Below are 20742 nucleotides of genomic sequence, written 5' to 3'. Positions count from 1 at the left end.
CTGCCCCCGCCCCCGGCCCTGCAGTGGGTAGGTGCCTACAAGTCAGGGCTCGAGAGGGCATGTGGGATGAGGGGGGTGTTCCTCCCCGCCCCCCCCCACTCATGTCTGCTGGGCCATTGATAGAGATACAGGGGAGGGCAACAGCCCACCCAAGGGACCACGTCCTCGGAAGAGGAGGGAAGGGGAGACATGAGGAAGAGAGAGGCGCCGTGCAGTGCGTGGGGCGAGGATGGAGTTTGCTACAGCGGTAGGTGGGACAGGAGGAGCAGGCAGCGCACCCTGCTGGCACCAGAGTGGGGCTCGTCCTGATTGGGGGACTCCACCGGCCAGTGGCTGCTTTCTCCCTCCCAGGAGGGGAGTATTGAGAGTTCTCGCCCGCCCGGCAGGGCAGAGCCTGCTGGGCCCCTCCCTGAGTGGGCTGCAGGGAGAGAGGGGGCCTTTGAAGGTGGCCTGGCCCTGTGCCCCTGCCACAGCTTCGGTCCTTCCCTCTGCCCATCCAAGTTTGCCCCCTCCTCCAGGCGGCCCTCCTGGGTTACACTAGACCCTTCTGCTCTCTTTTTCTCTGAACACCAGGCTGGGACCAGGAGGGGTGTGGGTATCCAGGCTTTGCCCTTAATTATTCACATTTTGCAAGGAATTCGCTAGAGCAGATCTCCCCCAGAATCTCATCTCCTCCCGCCCCACCTTGTTCCCCCGCCTGAGTGTTTGTCACTGATTGGATCCTGTGCCTGGACACAGGCACAGGGCAACAGGGTGAGATGGCATGCTAGAGATGCTGCCGGGGTAGCCTCAGCCCAGGGTCAGCCGGGAACCCCAGAGCCCACGGGGTCCTCCGGCTCCCGGGCCCTCCCCAGGGCCAGGCTTTGACCGCGGCGCTTTGTGCATCTGCCCCCTCACCATCCCCAACCCAGGGCCTGTCATGCCTGCTGGGACTTCTGCCCCTGCCGCCCAGCTGGTCTGCAGCCTCACTGCTGTGCCTCCATCCCGCGCAGAGCATCGGAGCCGACCTCTGATACAGGCATCCGAGGGCTGCCTCCCCCGCCCCCTGCCCTCTGCAAGGTCACCGTCACGTAAGTCGGCCCTGCTGCCACCTGCCTTTTCTGGCCTGCCACTAGCACCCCCAGATCTGGGTCCCATTTTTTTTTTTTTTTTACAAAGCAGAGGCAGCACCTCTAGGGGGCTGAGCACCCACTGTTCTGCTGGCCGGGTCCTCCACGGCCGAGCGGAAATGCCGCCTCCGCTCTGGGCTGCGCGTCTCGATGGCTCAGGTGGACCGAGTCGCCACCGCGTCCCCACTGTCTCTCTCCCTGTCACCACCCCCAGTGTCCTCCCTACACAGACTGTGTTTCAGTCGTTGAAAAATTTGCCCCGCACACAGTAGGTGCATAATACATGCTTGTTACGCTGAATAGGTAATTGCCATTCACACCGTGCGTGAACTGCTCACTTTCTTTGGAAACTTGCAAAATTATTACCCAGATCCTCCCTACCGTGTAAACATTCCCAACGCAACCTGAATGGGTTAACAAAGAGCAGAGACCTGCACACGCCCTCCCGCCCTCCCCGGATTCCCTGGTGGAGCCCGGGCACAGCCGGGAGAGTTTTCTCCGGGCCACTGGCTCTCCAAGCTGGCCTCCGCTGGGCAGCGCTGGCGCTGGCCAGGAAGGCAGCCCCCAAGGCTGTGCGTGGAGCTGCCGAGCAGGATGCTCGGGGCCCTGGTAACCCGGACTCCGACAGCCTCTGCTGAGAGCCCCCACAGCCCCCAGTCCAGCTGGGAGTGGGGCCGACACCGCAGACCCTTGGTTGTATTTTGAAGCAACGTCACGGTCAGTATTTCCTAGTCCTTGGCCTCTGAGCCTCCGTATGTGGCAAAGGGAACCAGTGGGGGCAGTGGGCGGTGCCCGGCTGGGCCACTAAGCAGCCGATGACCTTGGACAAGACACCGTACCTCTGGTATCCCAGCAGCTTAGCCCGAGGGTGGCTGCTGGCCCGTGGGACACCTGCATCCCTCGTCAGAGGGCCCGGGTTCGAGTCCCGGCTCTGCTCCTGATCCCAGCTCCCTGTGAATGCGCACCCTGGGAGGTAGCAGGTGATGGCTCAAGTGCATGGGTCCCTGCCACCCACAGGGGAGACCCAGGCTGAGTTCCTGGCTCCTGGCTTCAGCCTGGCCCAGCCTCAGTGGTTGTGGGGGAGTGAACCAGTGGGTGAGTGCTCTCTGTTCATCTCTCTCTCTTTGCCCACCTTTTAAGTAAAATCATAAAATAAATAACTAATTTTAGATCTGTTTTTAAAGGAATGTGTTTAGTTGCAAGGGTCTTGTAGTCTTTCTTTTTAAAGATGTATTTATTTTATTTGAAAGGCAGAGTTACAGAGAGGGAGGACAGTGAGAGAGAGAATCTTCCACACTTCCCACATGGCTCTAACAGCAGGGCTGGGCTGATCGGAAGCCAGGAACCAGGAGCTTCTTCCAGGTCTCCCACGTGGCTACAGGGGCCCGAGCACTTGGGCCATCTTCTGTTGCTTGCCCAGGTGCATTAGCAGGGAGCTGGATCAGAAGAGGAGCAGCCAAGACTCAAACTGGTGCCCTTATGGGATGCGGGCGTCACAGGCAGAGGCTTAATCTGCTATAGCACAGCGCTGACCCCAGTTTTAGAAACCTTTACAAAGAACAGGTTGTTCCCTGTGGGTTCTCCGTGTGCCCAAGCAAACACAGGAGTAGCGCAGCAAACCACATGCGCTGAGCCCCCCGCAGGCCTGGGCTCTGGATAAAGAGAATTCTGCGGCAGGTGCCACCCGTTCTGAGACTCCCGAGTGGAAGCCGTGAGACCCAAATCGGTATAAAAGCTTCTCTCCGGACCTCTGCAGTGGAGGACGAACCTCTTCCCGCCAGGGGCTGAGAGTTCGTCATCAAGGCAAGGAGCATTCTCCTGCGTGGACCCTACCGTGAGAAGCCCCGGGAGCTACAGCTGATTCTGTGCGGGGGACGCAGCAGGGGGCGGGCAGGCACAAGCAGCCAGCTCTGGAGAAAACAAAGACCAAGAAAGCACGAAATAATTGCACAGGGGAGAGGGGCCCAGGGCCGCGGGAGGAGCAGAGCTGTTGCTCTCTCTCGCCTTGCCTGGAGGCTCCAGGGTTTGGTCTGTACACCAGCAAGGGCAGGGGCGGCTCTGGTCCCTGCTCACCCCTGAGGGTTACAGGCCTGGGGGGTGGGTGGGGGACTCATACCAAGGAACAGCCCTGCTGGCCCAGGAAGGGTGGGGAAATACTCCCGTGCCTCAGTTTCTCTGCTGGAGGCTGTGCTGTCGAGCTGGCATGGAGGGGCCCATAGATCCTTGCATCCAGAGGCGGGGGCGGGCGCTTCCGACCCAGTCTACCGTGTGTTAGAGATGACCGAGGGCCGCGGGGCCCTGGGGCCGCTGGCGGTGTCCAGGCTGCTGGGCGGCCTCAGCGTCTTCTTAGCCCTCCTAATGGGCTTCTCACTCCCAGGGTGGACATAGCTGCCGCGATTGCTAGAAGAGAAAGGGCAGCCGTGTCTTCCCCCGGCATTTCTACTTACTCCCCATAAACGAGAAGGCGGGACGGCTGTCCGCCTGCTACAGCTAGGCTGGCCTCTCCCCTGGGCCCACCCGCCCCTGCCCATGGCCTCCCTCTCACACGGGCCCCCTCCCCGCCCCGCCTCCTCTCTCTCTCTCTCTCTCTCTCTCTCTCTTCTCCAAGCCTCTCCCCAGTTTCTGCAGAGACCCAGAGAGACGAAGGAACTCAGCCAGGGCCCCGCAGCTCATCCACCCGGGGGTCTGGCTCCAGTGCCATCAGAGGGGCTCCGCGCACTGCTGCTGACCCTTTGTCTGTGATGGGGTAGGGGTGGGGTGGACACGGGCCTCAGGCAGGCTGTGTCCACCAGACTCTTGCGCTGGGGCGTGGCCACATCGGCGCCCCTCCCCTGGGGAGTGGGCTTGGGAAGCAGGGTCTTGTCCCCTCAAAGACCTTGGAATCCAACCCAACCCAGCATCTTCACGACACTGGAGTGGTTTCTGCGTGCTGCCTCCAACGCAGGCACTATGAGCCCTGCAGCCATCCCAGGTGTGCGCACAGGAGACCCAGCACCCCTCGTGCCCCTTTCTGTGCCAGGGAAGGCCGGCCGGAGCCCCTGCTGTCACTCATGCGCTGAGAGACACAGGAGGACTGGCAGGTGTCCAGCATCACACCCCCTGACAATAGCAGCCCAGGCCTGGCCCCCAGGGGCTGCTAGGGCCTAGTGCGACGCCCACGGGGGCAGGGGAGGGGCACACTGAGCCCAGCCTGGAGGAGAGGAGGCTCCGAGGGGGCGGGGCTGAAGGCTGCCTGGGAGCAGCCCCAGGGAAGGGAGGGACCTCTGTCTTCCGGAACCCCCAGGGAGGCTGCTCCCAGCCCTGCAGCCGCTGCGTCCCTGGGCTGGAAGGTGGAAGGAAGGGCCAGCAGCCTCCAGTCCGAACCCTTTATTAGGTAGAACGATACCCGCCCAGCGAGAGGAAGGGCCTTGGACAAGGGCCAGGCCGCACAGCTCTGGAGGGGACAGTGTGGGCACACAGGTGGCAGCACGCAGGGTGTCAGCAGCTCAGGCCACAGTGTTGGCGTCGCCCTGGCCTCGCCTCTTCTGTCTCACACCCTGCAGCTGAGTAATGGGGGCCCCGGATCTTCCTGCTCCAGGTGGGGGTGACTGCCTCCCAGCTCCACCGAGACTCAGGGCTGGCCGTGATGCCTTGCTTGCCCAGCGGAAAGTGGCCGAAGTGGTCCCTGTCTCTTGGGAGGCTGGAGCTAAGGAGGCAGCTGAGCCCCGGGGACAGTGGCTCTCTGAAGCTGTCGGCTGTGCTGGAGGACTCCAGGCACTCCTGAGAAGCAGGGGTGAAGAGAGCCGAGCCCCTGAGCCCTGCTCCCTGCCACTGTCAGCAGCTGCAGGGGTGATGCATCATGGGCGGGGCTCCAGCAGCTCGACAGGCCTCCCCAGCTGGGGTCCCTGCCAAGCCCCGCCCACATGACAGCTTCCCAGGGCACCAGAGTGTGGTCGCTTGCAGCCACCGTGGCCTGGGGTGTTTGTTATGGAGCAACCCATACCTGCAGCAGCCCCCTCCCTAAACACACCTGTAATCCAAGCCCCACCCTCTTTTGCTTGAAGCTTCCAGACAGGTGTCCCGCCCCTGGTCCTGCAGTCGGCTCTCCAGTGAAAAACCTAAGTGAGACCACACCTCTCGCTCAAACCCTCACAGCAGAAGGGTCTGGGGGCCTCCCTGAGGGTCTGGGGCTGTGGCCTCCTCCTCTGCTCAGCCACTGGGCTTCCTGGCCTCAGGGCCTCTGCACCTGCCAGCCTGAAGCGCACCTCCTGGGGATACCCTCAGGGCTCCCTCACTTAGGTCTCCGGTCAAACCTCCCCGGCAGGATTTCCCTACACGCTCCGTAAAGCCCTCTCTCCATCCCCAGGCGACGCTTGCCTGCCGTGTTTTTCTCCCTGGCACTTTGCACGCTTGTCATTCTATGTGTTTATTTTCCTATGTGTCTCCTCCAATTACAAGGTTGACTCGCTGGGGCCAGAGTCGTGGCACAGTGACTAAAGTGGCCGCTTGGGACGTCAGCATCCCGTATGGTGGAATGGAGTCCCAGCTGCTCCACTTCCGGTCCAGCTCCCTGCTAATGTGCCCCCAAGGGCAGCGAGGAGGGCCCAAGTACTTGAGTCCTGCACCCACAGGAGAGAACTGAAAGAAGCTCCCGGCTTCAGCCTGGCCCAGCTCTGGCCGTTGTGGCCATTCGGGGGAGTGAACATGTGGATTGAAGATCTCTCTCTCTCTAACTCTTTCAAATAAATAAAATTAATCTTTTTTTTTTAATTTTTCTTTTTTTTTTTTTTTGACAGGCAGAGTGGACAGTGAGAGAGAGAGACAGAGAGAGAAAGGTCTTCCTTTGCCGTTGGTTCACCCTCCAATGGCCGCCGCTGCAGCCGGCGCACCGCGCTGATCCGATGGCAGGAGCCAGGATCCAGGTGCTTTTCCTGGTCTCCCATGGGGTGCAGGGCCCAAGCACCTGGGCCATCCTCCACTGCACTCCCTGGCCATAGCAGAGAGCTGGCCTGGAAGGGGGGCAACCGGGACAGAATCCGGCGCCCCAACCGGGACTAGAACCCGGTGTGCCGGCGCCGCAAGGTGGAGGATTAGCCTATTGAGCCACGGCGCCGGCTAATAAAATTAATCTTAAAAAAAAAAAAGAGGGTAGACTCTGAGAGGTGGGGCTGGGGGTGAGCCGGGACAGTAGTGTGGGCACTGAGCATGAGGGGTGGGGGTGGGGCTCCCAGTCTACACTTGCTGGAGCTTTCCATGCCACCCCCCCACCCCCTGCAGCTCTGCCACACCCAGTGCCTCCCTCTGAGGGGCCCTGCTCACCCCTGCCCGTGCCCCTGCCTCTGCCCCTGCAGTAGCTTCCTCGTGTCTCTGTTACTTGTTGCAAGCGGCCCAGGTCTCATGTCACCCTCCTGTCACCTCCCCACCCCCAAGAGCCCGCCCTGGGAGGTCGCCCAGTCCCAGAGCAGGCTTCTCCTGTGAGCACAGTGCGCCTTGCCTCTCTCCAGGGCAGCATTTTCTGGCGCTGGGGCTCTGCCCTGCTCCTATTTAGGCTGTCGCTGAGGCCGCTGGGGCCTGCAGGCGGCCGGGAGGGGAACCTCAGCCCCCAAACTTGTAGCTCCAGAACACGGTCCTGCTCTTCATCTCCCCGAAGGGATGCGGGAGGCAGTGGGAGCCTGAGGCAGGAGGTGTGGAAGTCACCCAGTCCCCACCCCCACCCCAGGCAGCTCACCTCCCAGGTGCTCGGGAATGCTGCTACTGGAACCGTCCTCGCTGGACAGGCCCTGCTTCCAGGGAGCTTAAAGTGGGAGAAGCAGTGTGTGCTTTGGGGTGGACGGAACCCGCCAGAGACTTGGTGAGCAGCGCTCTCTACGTGCAGCCTGCACTCTGGGCTCCCCCACCCCTGGCAGGGCAAGAAGGCCTTGGCTGCTGCTCCTGCCGGGGCTGTCTGGCCCTGTGAGTGGTGCAGTCGACAGAGGTCGGCGGGGAAGTGCCACTCCCCCGAGCACAGCCACAAACCACCCGCTGTCATTAGCACGGAGAGAGAGGGGGTGACTCTGTCCCAGGAAGGGAAGGGGTGGGAGGGAGCCTCACCTGCTGGCTTTCTGAGAGGCAAACAGAGAGCTGCACCCAGGAGAGGAAAGGCCGCTCCCGGGGAAGAGCCAAGGGAGCAGCGCCCAGCCGGAGTGACCCTGCAGAGACCGGCAGCGCCCACCTCAGCACCGGCACACCCGTTCTCCGAGCTATGGGGACTGCTGGTGGCCCACGGCTCCCAGCTGAGCCGTCTTCCCTGTGTCTGCTCTTGGCTGAAGAGACCCTCGTCCGCGAGGTTGCCCTAGGCTCTGGGGTGGTCAACATGCAGTCCAGGTCAGCGCACGGGAAAAGGGCGGTCCCCTCCACCTGTGGGGGCAGCCGGCAGGGCCTCCTTTCGCCCCAGCTCCCCAGCTGCCCGGGGGTGGCGAGGCCTCTGCCGGGAGTGCGCTGCAGCCCAGCCCCGTCTTCTTCACCGGCTGTCTGTCACAGAGAGCCGGGTGGGGGACAGAGCCCCAGCCCATGGTGCCTCCAGGAGGCTGCCCCGGGACTGTCCCCCAGGTCTGGGCCGGCTCCCTTGCCCACCCCACCCCCGAGCTGGAGGAGGAGCAGCAGGGAGCAGCACCAGGCCTGGGGCTGGGAGCAGAAGCAGCCCAGGGAAGGGGTCCAGGGATTTCTGACAGGTGCTGGGGGCAGGGCAGACCCATTACTCGGGTGCAGAGCCAGGTGATTTGAGCTACAGACAAGGCCAGTGTGTAGGCCCGTGTGTGATTGCATGTGCACGTGTATGTCAGACACGCATGTGTGTGAGTGTGTGTGTGTGTGCACGCACAGAGGCAGGAGAAAGCTCATGTTGAGATACCTGGCATGGAACCTGCGCTGAGGCGTGTGCGTGCTGAGCCTGTGTGTGTAAGAATGAGTGTGCATCCTTGGCAGCCCACGACAACAGCCTCGGGTGATTACTGATGTCATAAATAAGAGTGTCAACTGTTAAATCAACAGCAGGAGTCACTGTGCACTACTCCCCACGTAGGATCTCTGTCCTGAATGTGTTGTACTACGCGAATTAACGGTAAAACTTGGCTTCAGGCTGTACTTTATGTGTTGTGTATGTGTGTGGGTGCAAACTGTTGAAATCTTTACTTAGTATAGAGTTGGTCTTTTGTATATAAAGTCAATTAAAAATGAATCTTAATGAAGAATGGGATGGGAGAGAGAGTAGGAGGTGGGATGGGAGTGGGGGTGGGAGGGCGGGAAAGGGGGGAAGAGCCACTATATTCCTAAAAGCTGTACCTATGAAATTTGTATTCATTAAATAAAAACCTTCTAAAAAAATGAGTGTGCGAACACACCTGCGGGAGGGAGAACAGCCCACCCCGGAAGCCCGCCTGGGAAGCCGCTCACTCGCTGCTTCCGGCCTGTGACCCCACCCCACCCCTTCCTTCTCAGCGGCCTCCAGGAAGCAACCCAGATCCTGAGCCAGGGGGTGTGACTCTGGAAGCTTGTCTTTCAGGGCTCCCAGGAGGGGCGGGCACATGGCCTCGGGCACCTCTCAGCCCCGCCCTGTCCCCCCCCCCACAGTGTGGTGGGTGCTGGGCCTCCCCTGTGCCTGGGGCCCACCTGCCCACCCCCATGTCACGTCACGGTGCCCCTCCGCCTCAGCCACATGGAGGGACTGAGGAGGTCGGCGGGCCCGTGTCTTGGGTTATTACACGGAGAAAGCTGACAAAAGCCATCAGAAGATAGATCGTTTAATAAGAGATTAAAAACCAACAAGAGCGGTCAGGGTTCTGACCCGGAGTCTCTGCGTCTTTAATTTAATTTCTTTGGCCGCTTAAATCAGAACATTCTGAGACGATAAAAAGTCGCTGTGTTTGCTCAAGGGTTTTATCATTAATTGATTTGCTGGGAGTTTTCCCATATAAGCCACATCTAGGGAGCACATTTCTCCGGGCACGGCTGAGACGCAGTGAGAGGGCAGGACGGGGCGAGGGGACAGGAGCCGGCCTCAAGGGACATCGAAGCAGAAGCCCTGTGGGGAAGTTGTCAGCGATCCCAAGGTCAAAGCCACAGCTTCCGTGAACCCTGGTGACCCCGGGCAGGTCGCAGCCAGCAGAGGCGGGTCCCTAGGCGGGCCTCATCCCCTCTAAGGTCTGTGCAACCCAGAGGAGGTCGGAGCTGTGGTGGCCTGGCTGTGGCCAGCTCTGTCTCCGCTTTCTCTGGGGTCTCTGTCTGCATTGTCTCCCTGAAGCCTTAACATCCTCAGAATTGAGGAAGGGAGGGCTGCTCTCCTCTCTCTCCAGTTTAAGGACCCTGGGGGGGGCACAGGTGCTTTGTGCTGTGGTATTACGCCTCTTGGGGACCCCCCCTTCCTGTAACAGAGTGCCTGGCGGCCTTGCCACCCACATGGGAGACCCAGATGGGGTTCTGTGCTCCTGGCCCTGCCTGGCTCTAGCATTGAGGAAGTGAACCAGTAGATGGAAGAGCTCTCTCTTCGTCTCTGTCTCTCCTTTCTCTGCCACTTTGCCTTTCAAATAAAAATAAGAAAGTAATTTTTAAAAAGATTTGTTCCTTTAAAAAAAAAAAAACAAACAGGAAGGGGCCAGTGCTGTGGTGTACCTGCAGTGCCAGCATCCAGCTCTCTGCTGTGGCCTGGGGAAGCAGTAGAAGATGGCCCAAGTCCTCAGGTCCCTGCACCTGCGTGGGAGACCTGGAGGAAGCTCTTGGCTTTGGATTAGCTCAACTCTGGCCAAAGTGGCCATTTGGGGAATGAACCAGCAGATGGAAGATCTCTCTCTCTCTCTCTCTCTCTCTCTCTCTCTCTCTCTCTCTGCCTCTACCTCTCTGTAACTCTGCCTTTCAAATAAATAAACAAATCTTTAAAAAAATAAAAATCATTTAAACAACTAAACAGGAAAAGGCTCCGATTGGCCAGGTGGGATGGGGTAAGAGGCTGGTCTCCCTCATTCGGCCACCTGGCTAGCGCAGGTGGAAAGGTGAGGATGAGGAGGGGGTGGTGTTTTGCAGGTAGGGAAGGTAGGCAGGGCCACCTCCCTGAAGGAAGTGTTGAATTACCGTGAGGAAGGAAGCAAGGCCTGTGGGAGCATCGCTGGCAGCTGGCTTCCCGCTCACTGGGCACCCGCCCGAGCAGAATGGGACGGAGGCCCAGCGGGCAGCGCAGCGACACGGTGAGACGCCGGCTCCCGCCTCGGGATAGGCCAACGTGGACCGGCTGCCCACGGAGGGCGCCAGGCATGGCAGTCTCCCCTGGTTCCCAGGCCCCTGCATGGGACATGATGACACCTCGCACAGGTGAGACCAGCACGCACCCTCAGTCACAGGTGGACGCGGGGGACGCACGAGCGGCTGCGGTTTTGCTTTGCTCCTCCTCTAATGAAGAAGTAGAGTGTGGGCTCTCAGCAAAGGGAGTTGTGGACACGGGTTAGATGGCTGGACTGGGCTCCAGCACGGGCGGGTCCTCACGCGTTGTGGGCTGGGAGAAGGTAGGTTGCAGAGAGCCCTGGGTCTGTTGGTGGACGTGTAAAAACATACACACAACATCATGGATTCCTGATGGCTACAGACTTGGCATCAAGTACCTGAAACCCTTCATGGGAGTGGCCCCTCCGGAGAGGCAAGGAGTCAGAGAGAGGCACGCAAGGATCTGAACTGTGAGTGCAACACTTGGCTTCTTAAAGCTGATCTAAAGGAAATTTTAAAAAAGCGAAGGCCATTCGGTTTGTATATCAATATGCAAATACGTGTGTGCGTGTGTGTGTATTTTAACGAGCCTCTCTCAACGTGTATAACCAGCCGTGCGGTGCACCAGTGCACGTCCGGCGCTTCCTGTTTTTGCACCGTCTGTCCCGCTGCTGCTCGCTGTCTTAGGGCTGAAAGCTGGGTCCCCGGGGTCAAACATCTGAGCTGTTTTAAGGCTCCTGATAATGACTGGACGAGGAAGTCAGAACTCTGTAGGAGACAGAAAACCAGCCCACACTGGCTTAAGTAAGAAGGTAGAAAAGTTGGCTTCTGTTGCTAAAGAGGCCAGAGAAAGGCAGCTCCCTTCTCCGGTGACCCAGTGTCCCCAGGGCTCTGCGCAGCCCCTGTCCCCTCTCCCCATCCCTGGGCTCTGCTTTCCTGGGAATCAGCTTCAGGCTTGGCCACGCCCTTTCTTCATGGCACAAAGCGGCTGCTAGCACCTCGGGGCTCACCATCTGCACAGTGTCCTAGGACTGCTCTAACAGATTCTGACGAAGTTGGTGGCTCCCAGCAGGAAGGATGTAGTCTCTCCAAGGCCTAAAGTCAAGGCATGGGCAGGGTCTTCCCCCTCCGGAGGCGGGGCCAGCAGCTGCTCCTTGTCCCCCAGGTTCTCTGGCCGTCAGTGTTTCTTGGCTTGTGCAGTGTCTGCACAAGGTGCCTTTTCTTTCCTCGCTCTCATCTCTCTTGTTAGGGTATTCTGAGCTGAAGTCACGGTGGCAAGTCTTCCCTGTGAGCATATGCATCCTGGGCAGGGGGCAGGGGTGTGTGGGCCCTCTGGGCGCCCCTGCTCGCCCAGCTGTGCGAGGCCCAGTGGGGGCGTGCTAGGGCAGGCATGCTCTCCCAGCCCCTCTCAGCTTCCACACTCAGGCATGTGCACACGCCTACTCGTGCACACACACACAGAGCCAGAGAACGCCTCCTGTGTTTACACAGCGTATGCCAGACCAGGCCTCCACTGCGGGCACTCAGCCCGCACTGGCTGCGGGAGTGAGCCCAGGCAGCCTGCGGGGGCTCTTGGGGGCTGGGGAGTGGGCTCTGAGGTGTGCTTGACTTTGCGTCCATTCTGTTCCTCCCTGAGCTGCAGAGGCTGCGCGGCTGAGGGCTGCATCTCAGATTCCCCTGTGCGAGCAGAGGTCTATCTAGCTCGTGAGCTGAGCTCTGCAGAACAGGTGCACCTGCGTGAGTGGTGAGCGGGGCCAGCCTGCCGACCTGGCCAGGATTTGCGGAGCTGAGCGCGTGGGTTTGCCTTCGGACCATTCTGCTGCCCACCCACCGGCTTGGGGGACGTAGTTACAGCACTGAGTGTCAGAGGTGGCCCCTGATCCTCCCCGCTTCCTGAGGGCGGCCCCTCCCTGGGTGGGCCAGTTCCCAGCATTCCTAGAGCCGACTCCCACAGCACCTGATTCCTCGTCTCTGATTCCTGATTCTCTCTCTGCTGAAACTGCTGCCTGCGCCGGGCCTGGACGGAACCAGGCACAGATCCCCGGACTTTTAGCTCTGAGCTGATAGGTGATGAGAGCTCTGGGATGAGAGCGGCCAGGAAGGGCCAGGCAGAGTGGAATTGGGACCACAGAGGTCCAGAGGCCCCTGCCCCACCCACACACACCGGGAGGGGAGGAGGCTGAGGGGAGCTCTCCCTTCCTGATGCCCCAGGGCCGGGGCAGCTGGTCACACGCAGCCTCGCGTGGCGGGTGGCACGTGGCTGGAGGAGGTGTGAGTGCCTGTTCTGTGGCTTTCCCGGCCCCAGCCTGGGCTGTCCCAGGCACGCCTGACTCGGCAGGGAGAGAGAAGCAGTCCGCCTCTGGGTTTTAAGGGGACGGGAATGACTCCCAGAGTGGGAACTGTGAGGTGGCGCCGCCTGAGCAGCCGCCCCTCCATCCTCCCTGCAGGCCCCAGGTCAAAGGTCGGCGGCCGGGATTTGGGTTTTGACTCCAGTAACCATCTCCAGCCTAATCAGCCGTGGCCTTCAGCCGGACCATGTGGATGGCGGCCTGGGGAGGCTGAGTCCTCCCAGAAGGGAGGCAGGGGCGGGGCCGGCTGCACGCACAGGTGTTTCCTGTTGCTCGTCTCCTCATTGGTTCATAACGCAGCCATTCCGGGGGCTCCCTCCGGGACCTACAGCTGCGCTCCCCGGAAGGTGGATTTGCTCTTGATTCCTCCCATGCTGCAGAAAACCACAGCTCTGTTGGGAATGCCAGGGACTCCAGCAGCAGGTTTCAGGCCTCAGTCTTGCTAATGCCGGGTGAGCGTGCCCTGTGCCTCAGTTTCCCAATTTGTAAAGACACGCACACAGCTCTTGGGAAGCTTCTGTGGAATTCCTCAGCATAAAGATGCTAAGGAGGGGGCTGTGAGCACCGTGTGTGTGCGTCCCGGCTGCTCCACGTCTGACCACCTCACTGCTATGCGCCTGCCAAAGCCGCAGACGACGGCCCAAGGTTTGAGCCCCTGCCACCTGCGTAGGAGACCTAGCTGGAGTTCCAGGCTCCTGCCTTTAGCCTGGCCCAGACCTGGATGTTATGGCCATTTGGGAGTGAATCAGTGGATGGAGGATCTCTCTCTCTCTCTCTCTCTCTCTCACTCTCAGCTCCCCCCACCCTTGGCCCCCGCATTCTGCCTTTCAAATAAATCTTTAAAAACCAACGCCATGGAAAAGCCCCAAGTAGACCGTGCAGATGTAAGTACTGTGGGAATAGTAACCCCAGTCCCCCTCTGCCCTGTCTCTCCCCCAGAGACCCCCAGCCCTGGGCCCTCTGCCGCAAGGCTTCTCCCCCAGCTTCTGGGAGCCTACCCTCCCACCCCAGCCCCAGGGAGGGCGGCTGCCTGGCCTCTGGCCGCGCGAGGTGCTGACGGAGCCTTTCTCTCTGTGATGGATGGCCCGTCGGCTGGGGCCGCGCTTCCAATTTGCTCCCATTTTGGACAGCCGCTTTACCCACAATTCAACTTGTCAGGGCCACAAATCACTGTGCACAATCAGAGCAAGGAGGAGGTGGGGAGAATGGAGGCAGGGCCCGGGGGCTGCGGGGGCGCCTGGGGGCAGGGCCTGGGGGCTGTGGGGAGACTGGAGGCAGGGCCTGGGGGCTGCGGGGAGACTGGGGGCAGGGCCCGGGGGCTGTGGGGAGACTGGAGGCAGGGCCTGGGGGCTGCGGGGAGACTGGGGGCAGGGCCCGGGGGCTGTGGGGAGACTGGGGGCAGGGCCCAGGGGCTGTGGGGAGACTGGGGACAGGGCCTGGGGGCTGCGGGGAGACTGGGGACAGGGTCCGGGGGCTGCGGGGAGACTGGGGGCAGGGCCCAGGGGCTGTGGGGAGACTGGAGGCAGGGCCCGGGGGCTGCGGGGAGCCTGGGGGCAGGGCCCAGGGGCTGTGGGGGCGCCTGGGGGCAGGGACCGTGTTGCTTGGGTCCCTTCTGGGCGCTCGTCTCCCGCAAGCTCCGCTGCGCAAGATGACGCTGTATGTCCAGTCCTGACCACGCGCACACCCCCGGTGCCCCGCGGAGGTGTCCTACATGCCCCTAAACAAGCCCTGTGGTTACTGTCCTCTGTCCCCCACAACTGCCCTCTGCCCAGCTCAGCCGTCGCAGCTTCTCTCACGTTTAGGACTCTGCAGGGCCTTTCGCCCCTCCCCCAACCCCGGCCCACCCTGAGCGCTGGGACCGGCCGTCCCCCCATCCCTTCACCCTGTCTTTCACTCATTCCAGAAACGCCAGCTGAGCATCCACCATGCCGCTGTGCTGAGCCAAACCTGGCACCCACAGTCCAGTAAGGACAGCAGGTACCAGCGCAGCCGATAGAGAAGGGTACAACCCCACCCCGAGACACAGCCGGAAGCGGAAAGGCAGGCCAGCAGTGGAGGCGTCTGCCGGACCTGCTGTCTTTCTCTGCTCTTTCCTTTCAAGTAGGCTCACCTCCTCCAGGAGCCCTCCCAGATTGCTTCATTCACGAACGCCATTAGTGGGTACCTTGTGATGAATTTCTGGATTTAAGACCTTCCCTGGTGGTGTCTTTTCTTTCTTTCAAGCCCCTGCCACAGTACAGGGATCAGGCGGTCAGGGGCCTACCCAGGTATGGCCCAGGTGCCCCCAGCGACGTCCCAGGACTCAGCTCCTTGCTTCCTCCTCCAGGAAGACTCCCCTGGATTGTGGCTGGGGCCTGGAGCCCTTCCTCTGGCCCTCATCCCGCCTGGGCTCAGAGGGCATTGGCACTGCCCCCCAGTCCCCTGCTTGGTGCTGCTGGAGCATCCGGCTTTAGGCTAGGGCTGGCAGGATCTCTCCCGCAGTCCCACTGCTGGCCCGCCAGCCCCGCCTCTGCCCCCCACTAAGGGCGATGTAGAGGCAGGAGGGCAGGCGTGGATCGACAGCGGGTGCCTTCCTCCATGAGGGACGTCCTGGCCTCGGACACCACTTCACCCGCGCCACTCACAGTGCTCTGAGCTCCGTCTTGCTGAAGGAGCTGGAGCTGCCCTAGCGTGGAATGAACTGGAAGGTGGCTTTGTCCCCACCAGGCTAGGCCCTGGGGAGTGGCTGGCACCATGGATGGCAAGGGCTGGGTGCAGAGCCCCCAAGGCTGGAGGAGGCGGGGTTGGAGAAAGAGAGGGCTGGGTGACCGGCAGGGCTGCGTCGTCTCTGGGTGCTGATCCGTCAGTTTACCACTCGGCAGAATGGGCAGAGCCCGCAGGCTTTCCTCCTCAGAGTGAAGCAGAGAGAGGGGTCTGGAGACAGCGGCCCATCACCCTCCCTGCTCAGGCAGAGTGGCCACGGCCACGGACCTCGGCCACGTGTGAGCGTCTGCCTTTGCAGGAGAACCAAGGCGGGGACGACTGTGGGCTGCGGAGAGGAGCTCCCTCCAGGACGCTGAGCACTGCGCACTCCTGGTGAATTTCAACCAGGCCGCCTTTGCTTGACATTGATTTATGCTCCAGCCTCCCAGGCCCTCGCAGCTTGTAAGGAGGGAGGACTACACACATCAGAGGCGGGTCCGCCTCGCCGATCTCAGCAGAGATCGGCCGCCCACCGGGTGTGTGGGAACCGCCGGGCGAGGGGCGGGGACTCGGCTCACGCGCGGCTTCCCGGGGTGGGCCGTTCCCAGCCTTCGCAATCTGGGAGCTTGGGCCATGGCAACAACCCATGCATCGGGCAGGGGGAGGGGAGGGGAGGGCAGAGACAACAAGCCTCCCTCCCTGCTCCCCCACCAGGCTTCTTTCAAGCCCCCCCCCCACCCCGCGCTTGGGTTTCATCCCCTGCCCCTCCCCCTTTCTGCTCCCACAGTGTCCCCCAGACCCGCCTGTACTGGACGCTCTCTGCTCTGCCCAGTTCCGTCCACCGTGCGGCTCCGGCCCTGGGGCCCTCTGCTTGGGGTCAGCCGACGGGGGCACCTGTGGCTCAGAGGTTGGGAGCAGCTGGAGGGTGGGGGGTCTACCCCCTTCTCTGGGCTCCAGGCCTGCTGGACCCACAGCACCATGGGCCCTGACAGCTCCTGCCGGTGGCCTCCTCCACACCCAGCCTCTCCTGCTCTGCTCTCTCCCTGGCACCTGTGGGCCTCCAGCCCGGTGTAACTCCATGGCGCCCGCTCCCAGGCACCACCATCCCGGTTGGTTTTGCAAGATCCTGCACATACTTTAGCAAACAGTTCCTGCCCCAGGCCCCTGTTAGAGCAAGAGGCTCTCGGTCCCAACTGTCTCCTTCCTCTCCGGTCTTCCCCTTTTCTCCCCCCCCCCTCCGGCTCTCCCCTTCTCCTGTGCTACTTCTTCCTGGCCCCTGCTGGTGGAGCCCAGGCCCGATGCGGGGCGGGTGCTGGTGGCCTGGTGGAGCCTGGAGTCCTGGGCCTGGAGAGGGGGCCATCAGCCTCTGGGAAGGCCCCACACTTCAGTCACAGTCACCCTGGGGTGGGGGGCACAGGCTGGTGAGCCGCCCCTCTGCAGCATGACAGATGGAACAGACGCCTCCATGGAATGTGTCTGGCCAGGGCGCACGGGCCCCGTGGGAGGATCAATTCCAGCGATTTGCTCAAGACACCCCTCCCCCTCCCAGGGAGACCTCCTTGGTTGCGGTGGACAGGAGAGATTTGGGTCCCTGGAAAGCATTTTCCAGAAAACGTGACTCCCGTGCAATGCTCCTTACGAAAGGGGTTTCTGCGTCAAATAACTTAGAGAAAATGTCTGCACACGCTCTGCACCCTTCACCCCAGGCTCAGGGAGGTCCTGTGCCACATGTGTGTATGTCCCAGAGTCCCCCTCCCCCCACTTTACAGAACCATTCCCGGAGCTCAGGGTTCTGCGGAGCGCGCTTTGGGAAACCTTGAGTCCACGCCAGCCTGGGTGGCTCAGAGCTGCAGAGAAACAAGAACTGGCTTTTGAACCAGGCTGGCTGCACCCGGAGTCTGGGCACTGGCTCTTAGCGGCGGGCAGATTCTGGGAGAAGTATTTGCCATCTTTCAGGGCTCGGTCTCTTTGGCTCTACAAGGGGGAGAACTGTGTTTGGCGCAGCAGCTAAGGCGCCACTTGGAACCCCCGTGTGCCCCGTCCGAGTGCTTAGCTTTGAGTCCTTGTCGCTCCCCCTCTTCGCGGAGGAACGACACAGGACCCTGCGCTGTTCTTTTGTCTGCTCGGCCCTCCCCGGGTTTGCTGCTGGTTCTTCCCGGGTTGGCTACCGTCCCTCCACCTCCGTGGAGGGGCGGGCCCCCTGCCACTTTCCCCACTTCCGCAGGGGAGTGACACACCGCCGGCCGGCTCTCTCGGGGGCTGCACAGGTGTTCCTTCAGATAGATGTTCCTGGTGCATGTTGTCTCTCTCCTCCTTTATAGTCCTCTTCCACCAATCCCAACTCTGCTACCCACACGCCGAGTATGCTGCTCTCCTTCAATCAGGAGCAGGTCCTGCTGTTTATTGGTTGAACTGGAGGCAGCTGTGTAGAAGCTGTTTCCTCCTCTCCCAGTGCCATATTGTGGGAGAGCAGATGCATAGAATAAGTCTTAATTCCAATAACTTAGTCTAGTCCGAGTTGCTCCCAGTTGCTCCCCACAAGTCCTGGTTCTGCTTCCAGCCCTGGCTTCCTGCTAATGCACACCCTGAGAGGTGTTGGTTGCAAGAACAGGATTCACAAGAGATAAAATGAGAACTTCATCGGGGGGAAGCTGGGCATCTTTGGGGACCCCCAGGGCAGGAACACTGCATGGGGGCCCTAGGTCGGGAGGCAAGGGCAGTGCCACACCCACTGTGCATGCCTGCATCCTTTGCAGACCACAACTGTGGTTTCCAGGGGGCGGGGCTTGACTCGCCACTTCCCAGCCCCACCCCCCGCAGCCTCCGCTCCTGGATTCCCATCGCTTGTTCCTTGCTGCAGTCCGTGCTGAGCCTCGTCCCCCTCAGGACAAACTCCAGGTCCCCACGAGCCAGAGCCCGGTTGGCTCTGCTCGGTGAGCATCTGCTCCTATCAAATCGCCCGTGAGCAGGGCGCCAGGGCTTGTGTCAGCACAGCCAGCACAGCCACAGGTCATCTCTGCCAGGAGCACTGGCAGTGAGCACGGTACCGCTGGGACACAGGCTGACAAGTGCCACAAGGAGATCTGCCACAGGCTGGCCAGTGCCCCTGCAGAGTAAGTGCGCCTACGTGTAGCCCGCAACATCAGGGGAGCTCCGCGTGTGCATGGCGGGGAGGGCGGAGCAAAAACTAAGGCTGTCATTCATCTGGATGCACTCCACTCCCACCCCGCGAACCTTCATGAGCGTAAAGCCCCTGGACACAGGACCCAATGAAGGTTACCCCCAATGGGGAAAGGGCAATTCTTCAACACTGCTAAAATGCACAGCTCGCTTGTCAAAAGTCATCCTTGAGGGTAAGAAAGCGAGACAGCAAGTTGAAGAAGGTAATCGCAACTCGTGGCCCACGAAGGACTGGGATCCAGAATACGTACGGAATGCCTAGAAATCAATACGGAAAAGACAAGCCGTCCGACTCAAAATTTGGCAGGTCTGAAGGGGCGCTTCACAAGGAAGATGCCAATAAACAGAAGAAAATGTGCTCCATGTCATGAGCCGTCAAGGAGATGCAAGTGACGTCAGCACGCGCCCAGCAAAATGGCTAAGCCAAAGAAGGAGGGCAGTGAGTGTGGACAGGGGTGTGTGTGCATCACTGGCCTTCCTTGGCCCGGGGTGGGGGGTAGAAGCCTACATTGGTGCAACCACTTGGGAAAGTCATTAACCTGAACACAAGCAAATCCTGTGATGCAACAAATCCCACTCAAGGGGACTTGAAAATGCACATGGAAAAATGGAATTAAAAGATAAAGACCAGGGGCCGGTGTTGTGGTGCAGCAGGTTAAGCTGCCACTGGCAATATTGGTGCCCCATATCGGAGTGCCAATAAGAATCACCTGCTCCACTTTTCTTGATTAAAGATTTATTTATGGAGCCAGCACTGTGGCTCAGTGGCTTAAAGTCCTGGCCTGAAGTGCCGGCATCCCATATGAGCACCAGTTCTAGTCCCGGTGGCTCCTCTTCTGATCCAGCTCTCTGCTATGGCCTGAGAAAGCAGTAGAAGATGGCCCAAGTGCTTAGGCCCCTGTACCCACATGGGAGACCCAGAAGTAGCTCCTGGCTCCTGGCTTCCGATTGGCCCAGCCCCAGCCATTGTAGCCACCAGGAGAGTGAACCAGCGGATGGAAGACCTCTCTCTGTCTCTACCTCTCTCTGTAACTCTTTCAAATAAATAAAATAAATCTTTTTTAAAAAAGATTTATTTATTTGATAGGCAGAGAGAGAGAGAGAGAGAGAGAGAGAGATATGCTGGTTCGCTTCCCAAATGGCTGCAACAGCCAGGTCTGGGCCAGATTGAAGCTAGGAGCCAGAAACTCCATCTGGGTCTCCCATATGGGTCCAAGTACATCATCCATCTTCTACTGCCTTCTCAGTCACATTAGCAAGAAGCTGGATTGGAGGCAGAGCAGTTGGGATTTGAACCAGCACTCCTATATGGGATGCCAGCATTGCGGGCAATGGCTTAACCCACCGTGCCACACTGACCCCACATCTGCTCCACTTCTAATCCAGCTCCCTGCTAATGCACCTGGAAAGGTAGTGGAGTATGGTCCAAGGGCTTCGGTCCCTGCTGCCCATGTAGAGACTTCGGTGGAGATCCAGGCTCCTGGCTTCAGCCTTGCCCAGCCTGGGTCATTATGGCTATCTGGGAAGTGAATCAGTGGATGGACGATCTCTCCTCTCTCTCTCTCTCTCTCTCTCTCTCTCTGCCTTTCAAATAAATAAGTATTTTGTAGAAGATAGAAAATATGAACTTACTTTCTCAACATAAGCTTCATGAGGCTCGAGATATTTTGTGAGTGATGACACCAACCGACCCCTGAAGAATTGGGGGTCCCGGGAACCCTGTCAATGCAGTCTTCCTTACATTATTAGCTGGGGAAAATTGACCTCCTTTGAAAGGTTTATTTTCTTTAAAGTTAGGAAACAAAATGCCCGAAGGAGCCAGATCAGGACGGTGAGGAGGACGCCTAACGCCTTCCCGCCGACTGTCACAGGGCCGCCCCCGTGTGACCAGCGGAGCGAGCGGGAGCGCGGCCGTGCGGCGCACGCACTGTCTGGAGAAGCTTCCCCAGGTGCCTTCCTGCGGATGAAGCCGCCGCTTCCCGTCAGTCCACAGCTCTGCGGGGACGCGCGCAGGCTCTCGGTCCCGCCTGCTTGAATCCCACGGAAAGCTCTGCTCTCGTCCGCAGCTGAGCCCGCGCAGTGCGCAGTGGTTTGGACAGCCCTGGAGCACAGTCTGGCCGCCCGCCAGAGCTTTGCCATTGGAGCTGAGGGAGCCGAGCCCCCAGAGCTGGCCGTGGTGCTGGCCGTGGCTTCTGCGGTTCGTTCTGGGTCCCCTC

At 60.3% G+C, this 20742-nt stretch overlaps 1 long non-coding RNA gene across 1 annotated transcript; it reads left to right on the top strand.

Annotated features, from left to right (window-relative positions):
• The first annotated feature begins 12641 nt into the window (after positions 1 to 12641).
• Positions 12642 to 16497, top strand: LOC149126687 (uncharacterized). Its single transcript, XR_016233458.1, has 3 exons — positions 12642 to 13116; positions 15666 to 15882; positions 16134 to 16497. It is a non-coding gene; the product is annotated as an uncharacterized LOC149126687 (long non-coding RNA).
• The last annotated feature ends 4245 nt before the right edge of the window (positions 16498 to 20742 follow it).

The sequence above is a fragment of the Oryctolagus cuniculus genome, chromosome 5 (assembly GCF_051225735.1).
Source record: "Oryctolagus cuniculus isolate XC-2025 breed Fujian yellow rabbit chromosome 5, ASM5122573v1, whole genome shotgun sequence".
Lineage (NCBI taxonomy): Eukaryota > Metazoa > Chordata > Mammalia > Lagomorpha > Leporidae > Oryctolagus > Oryctolagus cuniculus.
Note: the sequence above shows the minus strand (reverse complement) of the source record. Positions and strands in the feature narration are given on the sequence as shown.